Below are 8,652 nucleotides of genomic sequence, written 5' to 3' on the forward strand. Positions count from 1 at the left end.
CTGAGCAGAGCATTTCATGAGGTTATATGCTAAGGGACACAAATATTACTACTAACAATATTGACATGGTTAATCATTGTGACGACATCAATTATTAGACAAATAAGGCATAGGGGTAACTCGTACATTGGCAATAGGAACCATTAAGGAGGAATACTCAAGTACGTGAACCACTCGTCTTCCAGAGTGAAGGAAAAATCCATTTATCAAGAATAAGAATACTCTGGCACCTTGAATGCGATATGGGTTTCAAAATACATGAAGTTGAATTAGACTCATAACATTACTTGACACACAGAATCTATGCCACAAGCCCATGAGGATGAAAAGAAGTTGAACACTTATGGGATTATCATATTTGGAACGGCTTATCCCTTCCGGAGGATAGTTGATCCTATATGAGAGAACTAAAGATACGACAACTTGTCTTTTCAAATCAATATGCTCATGATATGTGCCAAAATCTAAAGGCATCTAATCTCAACCTTTCACGAGTGAAACCACACAGCTAGGACATCCTACCATAGGGGTGAAATCATGTATTGGTTAGAGGAGTTCTATTGGTTAACATGATTCTCCGGGGAGAAAGACAAATGACACTCCTATCCACCCAAGGAGGTGGAATACCAAGGGTAGCAAAACTCCCCTCATATGACAATGATATAGTCAATTATTCCTAGAAGCCGAGTGAGAAGAAGGCCATGTAACCCATCCAATCCGACCCATTTAAGACTTTTGGAAATGGGACACACTTTGGTTTGAAACCATGGCAATATAAGTTGAACTTAGGGGAAATAATTACTTTTGGAACCCATGAGAAAAGCCCACGTAGCCCTAGAAAATCGATAACAATGGCGAGAAAGTACTTAAAACCATTACGATTGGTATAAAACAAAGCCTCAAAGTGCCCACATGGATAAGTTTGAAAGAATGAGACGTCTTAATGCATTTATCGGGGAAAAGTAACTTAGGTTATCTAGTCACATGGACAAGCAGAGCAGGTAAATGGTTGGTAGAAGAACATCTACAAGGAATACCAACAATATTTATTTATTCTTAACAAAAGGAATATGTCCCCATCCTTAATGCTACAAGACTTCCTCTTTGATGCCATGAAACATAATGAATTTTACAATGAGAGTTATCAGATGGAATAGATAGTAGGGTAGCAAAACTAATGAGCACCATTTGGAACCAACAAGCTCAAACTAAGTCGAAGACATTAGAAGTCTATAGTAAAGGGGGATTTACCCACTTTCAGTGTCCTTTTAGAAAAGGCGTACTTGTAGAGTACATAAAAACAAGGTGAATTAAATCGAATCGTATAGTTGGATAACTAGTCAACACATTGAGATAATATCACATTGAAGATTACGGGTAAACAACACACGATGCAAGTCAAATGAAAAGAAAATGAAAGAGCCTTATGGAATTAACCTTTACATTGTAACCACTAGGAAGGGTGGTAATATAAAGCGATTACGAGAAGCTACATTTTTGAAAGAGGATCTCTGTATGACGTCACGTGATGTATAGCTCCAGAATTCTAATGTCCAATCATGTTTAGCAACTCTACTTCATAATGAGGCACTACAACACACTTCTACACAACCAGCTATTACAAACCACATTGGGAGATGCTATAAGACTTGACTGAGAGAAAGGCTTTGACATATGAATATGTTACTAGGTGTATTTCTCCTTGGTCAACCCAAAACCTAAAGGCGAGAGTTAGACTAATAAGCGGATCGTTGGACTAGCGCATGCGTAGATAATCCATTATCGAAAAGAGATCATTCAATCTCAGCAGTTGCGGCGTGCTATCAACCCTTGATGAACTTGGAGTGATATGAGAACCCAATGAGATAGTATAAAATAATCATGGAAGGTTTGCAAATGTTCGTAACGAGTTCTCCATGGGTTTTGATTTGAGAAATACCCAGATTCTAATGAAAGACGGAAAAACATGAGAAACAGCCGTTGTGCTATAATAACCCCCAAAGGTGTGCTTGGTCTTTGATGGAGAGCCTGGGTCCTTACGAGAAAGAAAGTGTTACAATGACTCATAGAAGGATATGTTCTCTCATGGTTATCGAACAAGTGTGGGGAAACTAGTACAATTAATTCACTAACTAAAGAACACAATTAACACATGTTATGTAGATGTAAAGAGAAAATAAACATTTGTATAAGCTGAACATGCTTCTGCTATACTAACTCCCAACTGCAATACACGACCACGCCACGAGCAACCACAATGCTAGGAATAAAGTGAGATACTTACTGCGGGATGTCTCAAATGGACAGGAAAGTTATACTAAGATGACGACACAAGACCTTCCAATAACGGGGATGTGAGGATCTCAATTTTTAGAGAGACTTTATGCACACAGTGACCATTTCGACTAACACGTACTCATGTGATAGGTGTTAAGGTATGCTCTTATGTTACTAGATAGTGAGAAGCTTTTATGATGATATTCGCAAGAGAGTAGATTGACTTGTCCAAACCATACAAGCCATATACACAACCGAGTAAAAGAGTGACTCGAGAAGGATCGCAACACTGGGATGCTTTTCATGGAACTCGACGCCACATAGGTAAACTTTACGATGGTGCATGTATAGGCACAAGCGAGTAAATTTTGTCTATTTAAATAAAAAGATTCTGTAAGAAATTTATTGCATATAGTCCCTTGTTGAGAATTTAGGGAAGCAAGTCAGAAGTATTAATCGTAGAGTCATAAATCCATTCAAGGATACAATTATAGAACTTAATTCCACAAGAATGTAAATAAGAGAATTCGTAATAGAGTGGATTCACGAATAATGCGCCTCATTCAAAGAGTCGATACATGCAATGTTTTGTTATTCATCACCTTGCTAAGACCATGTTTATGAGAACTCTTCAATATGGACGTACATATACAACGAGTAGAAATTTTAATTTGACTCACTTAATGACTTTAGGTTAATAGGGCAATAGCTTAATCGATACCCTTCGACTCCGCATCCCTAACGTACGTTAGTACCATGCCGATGTACTATAGGATTTGGTGGTGCAGAGACATTGAGACATTAATAGGAACAAGGGTACTCCCCTTAGCAACAAGTTCTACCGATCCCTCAACGACTCGATACATTCTGCTAACAAACGCTTGGGCGATCTCCCTCATATTCAATGGTAGGGTCATTCCCTCCTTACTGCTTCCACAATCATGAATTACTCATCTTAAGATTAAGACATAGAATGGAAATTGGCTCCCTATCTTGAGCTCTACTGCACGATCTTGGAGTATCAAAGAAGGGTGGAATTCCTAAATGTCCGAATAGCCTCCAACTTATAGATGTGGTCGACTACACACCGATAAGAAGGACTCTACTAGACACGGCTCCGAGACATCCTAGGACACTTTAAAACCTTAGGCTCTGATACCAAGTTTGTCACGCCCCAAAATCCGAGGAGCGCGACCGGCACTCAACCGAGTAAACCCGACTGAGCAAGCATGTTAGGTCTCATTCTACCCAATCTAATTCATGAATAAATAGGAGATGGGCTCCATTAATCAAACTTAGTAAGTATTTCATTACCAACTTCCATTTCATTTCCATTAGCAACTTAAATCACAATTATCAAAATATTACAAATTTTATAAATCTTTGCCAAACATCAATATTTCTACTTTAATTCCAATATCCGACACGACCCACAACCTGTCTACGGAGCCTTTAAACACAACTGAAGAGTAATGTAATATGGAAATGCCGGCAAAAAGGCTCCGGCTATACCTCAAATACAAAGTACATGACAAACAAATGAAATAGGACCCCGAAATGAAGTGGGGCTCACCAAGTCAGCTGAAAGGATGATGCGACACTAGCTGCGACCAACACTGCCTGCTATAGAAACACCTACATCCATTAAAAGACGTAGCGCCCCCGGCAAAAAGGACGTTAGTGCCATCAAATAGCACTAGTATGTATAACTAAACACCATTTTACTAGAAAGAACTATCAAGCAAGAACAAAGAAACCACAAGAGTAAATCAAAGGTTTTAACCGGACACCACATCATCACATAAATGAACCGTATAATCTTCCACATAATTTCCATAACTTAGTTGGGCATTTCTTTCATATGCTCATCACTGTTCTCAATACCATCGCTATCTTGAGCGGAGTTTGATCACGACCCGATCGGCTAGGTCGCCTCATTTGAGGCATATACCTCAATCACTATTTCATTTCCCTTTTACAAAATTCAATATCTGCACATCACCACCATGTGTGCGGCATGGTGTCCGATCACGGCCCGATCGGCTAGGCCGCCTTACCTAGGCATTGTTCCTCTCTCATTAATCATCTCATTTGAATCTTTATTTCATATAGATCACGTCAATTCATTGGCACTTGGGGCCACAGCTATCACATCATTCCAATTCCAATGTCCATCTTGCAATATTACGGCCATAGGCACACGCAAGAAATTCAAGTTACAAACATAGGTAAGCTTTCACATAATTAACATGATAATTCCAGTTTTAATCTCGGCTTATAGCCTAGGCATTTCAACACATGATTCGTATTCTTCACGCTTCTCTAAATATCAAGAAAGGAATATTATTCACATTGAGGCATATTCTTCATTTACATACATATATACATTTGCAAATCAATTAATGTGAAATACAATCAATACATCAACCAATTCTAGCCTTACCACACCTGCATAAACGCCAACGGAGCTCAATTTCTAATAAAAGGGGTTTTTAGCCATACATACCTCAATATAGCTTTCCTTAATCCTTACAAAATTCCGAAACTCTTAGCACTTTGATCTATTTTGTAAGAATTACAAATTGAACCGAGAATTAGAGACGAGCTTGAGATTTTATCTTGTTTTAAGCATATTATCAAACACTAAAGGTGCATTGTGATCTTAGGTCCTTTTTGAAAGGAATTTCTATCATTTTATACCCCAATTGCCTTCTTTTAGTTAACTACCTCCCAATACTCTATGGTTTGACATGCATGCAAGAAATTCAATCTTATACCCATGAACCCCCAAAGCTAAGTACTCCTTCTAGTGTGAATTTGAAACCAGAGATTAGGGGTCAAGTTTCTTACCTCTTGGTGTGAAGATTTAGGTGCCTCGCTTGATTATCTTCAATGATTAGCAAGGTTTCATGGAGAAATTTTGATGGGAATCACTTTCCCTCTCTAAGACCCCCCCTCTCTCTCTAAAAGCATCAGGAAATATGCTCAAAATGAGCTATAACACTGGATATATCGATAGGGGGGTCGGGTTTAAAATTTAAAAAATTGGAGCCCGAGTCAGGTCTGCGATCGCATTTGCGATCACAAAGTCGACATGCGGTCCGCATAATGGACCGCAAAATGCTTCCCAAAAACTGGACACACTGACTGAGTTTGCGGTAGAAATGCGGTCCGCATTCACGTTCTGCGGTCGCAAAGTGCACCGCAGAACTGACCTTCACAAACTCCCAAGGAAATTATGCGATGACTATGCGATCCGCATTTTGATTATGTGATCGCATAATTGACCGCATAGTTGACTTCATTTTGGCAAACAAACTGACTCACTCTGCGGCAGATATGCGGTCTGCATACCTGGTATGCGACCGCATTCTAGACCGCATAATTGCACTTTTCTGGAAAACTTTGATTCTTGATTCTTAAATACATAGATCAGTCAAAAAGGGTCTGAACCGCGGCGAGCAAGCTCGCCACGAAGAATTTTACACATCTCTAATACATATTCTTATTTTGGCACTACGAGCTTTTGGGTTCATAGCAAAAATCTTGCACGGGCCTCACACCACCTTACTTAGCAAATGACTCATACACTCGTTTACCAAATCCAATTGATGCTCACCATGTTAGTAGCACATAAAATGTTATAATTAGCCTACGTGGCACCACGAAATCCTAGGTTACTTAGCGAAATTTTCCGGGGCCTTGCACTACCGTCTGAATGGGGTGGCCTATGCGTGGTTTGAGTTGTGGGAGGATTCCTGCGAGGAGGGGAGCCCTCCGGCCAGGTGGAGTGAGTTCGCAGATGCCTTCATAGATCACTTCCTGCCCGCTGAGACAAGGGCAGCCCGTGCAGCAGAATTTGAAAATTTGAAGCAAGGTAACAAGAGTGTGTTGGAGTACCACATGGAGTTTGCTCGCTTGTCAAAGTATGCCACTCATATGTTGCCCACAATGGAGGCCAGAGTGCGCCGATTTGTTCAGGGCCTTAATTCTTTGACCATTAATGAGGCTTCTACGGCTGCATTGAATTCTGATATGAACTACGGGAAGATGGTTGCATTTGCTCAGGCCACAGAGAGCCGTAAATTGAAGAACAGAATGGAGAGAGAGGGTAACAGCAAGGCCCGGTCTACGGGCAACATGGGAGAGTCACAAGGTGGGGGAAGATCAGCTTTCAGGGGAGGATCATCAAGGCCTTCCCAGTCTATTGCCCAGTCTTCAGCCAGTGCACCGCCATCAGGGCCCAGCCAGCAGCAGTGGAGTCATTTCAGGCCCGGTTAGGGCAACAGGGGATCCCATCAGCGGGGTCGATCAGGAGAGAGGTCCCAGCAGCAGTAGAGGTCCCCGTGCCCCAGGAGCGGGAAGATGCACTCGTGGATTTTCTATATGGAGTTACCAATATGCTATGGATGTGGGATGAGGGGTCATATCCAGAGACATTGTCGTGTATCCCGCCAGGGAGCGGGCAGGGGCACAGCTCGGCTATCCAGTCAAGCAGCTGCTACATCTTCAGCCCCTTCTCCAGCTCGAGGTTCCCAGCACCCGCAGGGCGTGGTGCAGCCAAGGGTGGTGCGCAGAGTTCAGGAGGACCTAGCCGGTTCTATGCTATGAGTGGTCGCCAGACTGCAGAGGCTTATCCAGATGTTGTTACAGGTATTCTGACTGTCCAATCTCATGATGTGTATGCACTTATTGACCCCGGTTCCACCCTGTCCTACGTTACCCCTTTTGTTGCTATGGAATTCGGGATAGAACCAGAACAGCTTCATGAACCATTCTTAGTATCTACCCCGGTGGGTGAGTCAATTTTGGCTGCTCGATTCTATAGAGGGTGTATTGTCACGGTGCGGGGTAGGGATACCACGGCCGATCTTGTTGAGTTAGGAATGGTCGACTTTGATGTAATAATGGGGATGGATTGGCTTTATTCATGCTTTGCCAAACTTGATTGTCGAAATAGAACTATTAGGCTTGAATTCCCTGATGAGCCCGTTATTGAATGGAAGGGAGATAATGTAGTGTCTAGAGGTCGGTTTATTTCCTACCTAAAGGCCGCAAAGATGATCAAGAAGGGGTGTATCTATCATCTAGTTCGGGTTGCAGACACCAATGCCGAGGCACTTAGCCTTGAATCTGTACCAGTTGTGAATGAATTCCCGGATGTCTTTCCAGATAAGCTCCCTGGGATTCCACCAGACAGGGAGATTGATTTTGGGATCAATTTGATGCCAGGCACGTAGCCTATATCAATTCCACCTTACAGAATGGCACCGGCAGAATTGAAAGAGCTAAAGGAGCAATTGAAGGATTTGTTAGAGAAAGGTTTCATCCGGCCGAGTGTGTCGCCATGGGGCGCACTGGTCTTGTTTGTAAGAAAGAATGATGGATCGCTGCGGATGTGTATTGACTACCGGCAACTCAACAAAGTCACAATCAAAAACAAATATCCTCTACCAAGAATAGATGACTTGTTTGATCAATTGCAATGTGCTACGTGCTTCTCAAAGATTGATTTGCGGTCCGGGTATCATCAATTGAAAATAAGGGAGCGGTATATTCCAAAAACAGCTTTCAGGACTCGGTATGGGCACTTTGAGTTTATGGTGATGTCTTTTGGGTTAACAAATGCCCCGACAGCTTTCATGGATCTTATGAATCGAGTCTTCAAGCCCTTTCTAGACTCCTTTGTGATAGTGTTCATTGACGACATTCTGGTATATTCTCGAAGTCGGGAGGACCACGCTGACCATCTTAGGCAGTTTTGCAGACTCTTCAGCAACATCAATTGTATGCGAAATTTTCAAAATGTGAATTTTGGCTAGAATCTGTCGCATTCTTGGGTCATGTCGTTTCCAGGGAAGGAATTATGGTTGATCCTCAAAAGATAGCAGCAGTGAAGAATTGACCTAGACCTACCATTCCAACGGAGATTCACAGTTTCTTGGGTTTGGCTGGGTACTACAGGAGATTTGTGGAGGGATTTTCTACTCTTGCCTCTCCATTGACTAAATTGATGCAGAAAGCAGTTAAATTCCAATGGTTCGATGCTTGTGAAAAGAGTTTCCAGGAATTGAAATCAAGGATGACAACAACACCGGTATTAACCCTGCCAGAGGGTACAGAGGGGTTTGTAGTGTATTGCGATGCTTCGAGAATCGTGCTTGGGTTTGTGTTAATGCAACATGGCAAGGTTATAGCTTACGCTTCCAGGCAGCTCAAAAATCATGAAAAGAATTACCCAACCCATGACTTAGAATTGGCGGCAGTGGTGTTTGCTCTAAAAATTGGGCGACATTATCTATACGGGGTCCATGTGGATATGTTCACAGATCACAAGAGGCTTCAATATATTTTCAAGCAGAAGGAGTTGAATCT

Source organism: Nicotiana attenuata, chromosome 3 (assembly GCF_001879085.1).
Source record: "Nicotiana attenuata strain UT chromosome 3, NIATTr2, whole genome shotgun sequence".
NCBI lineage: Eukaryota > Viridiplantae > Streptophyta > Magnoliopsida > Solanales > Solanaceae > Nicotiana > Nicotiana attenuata.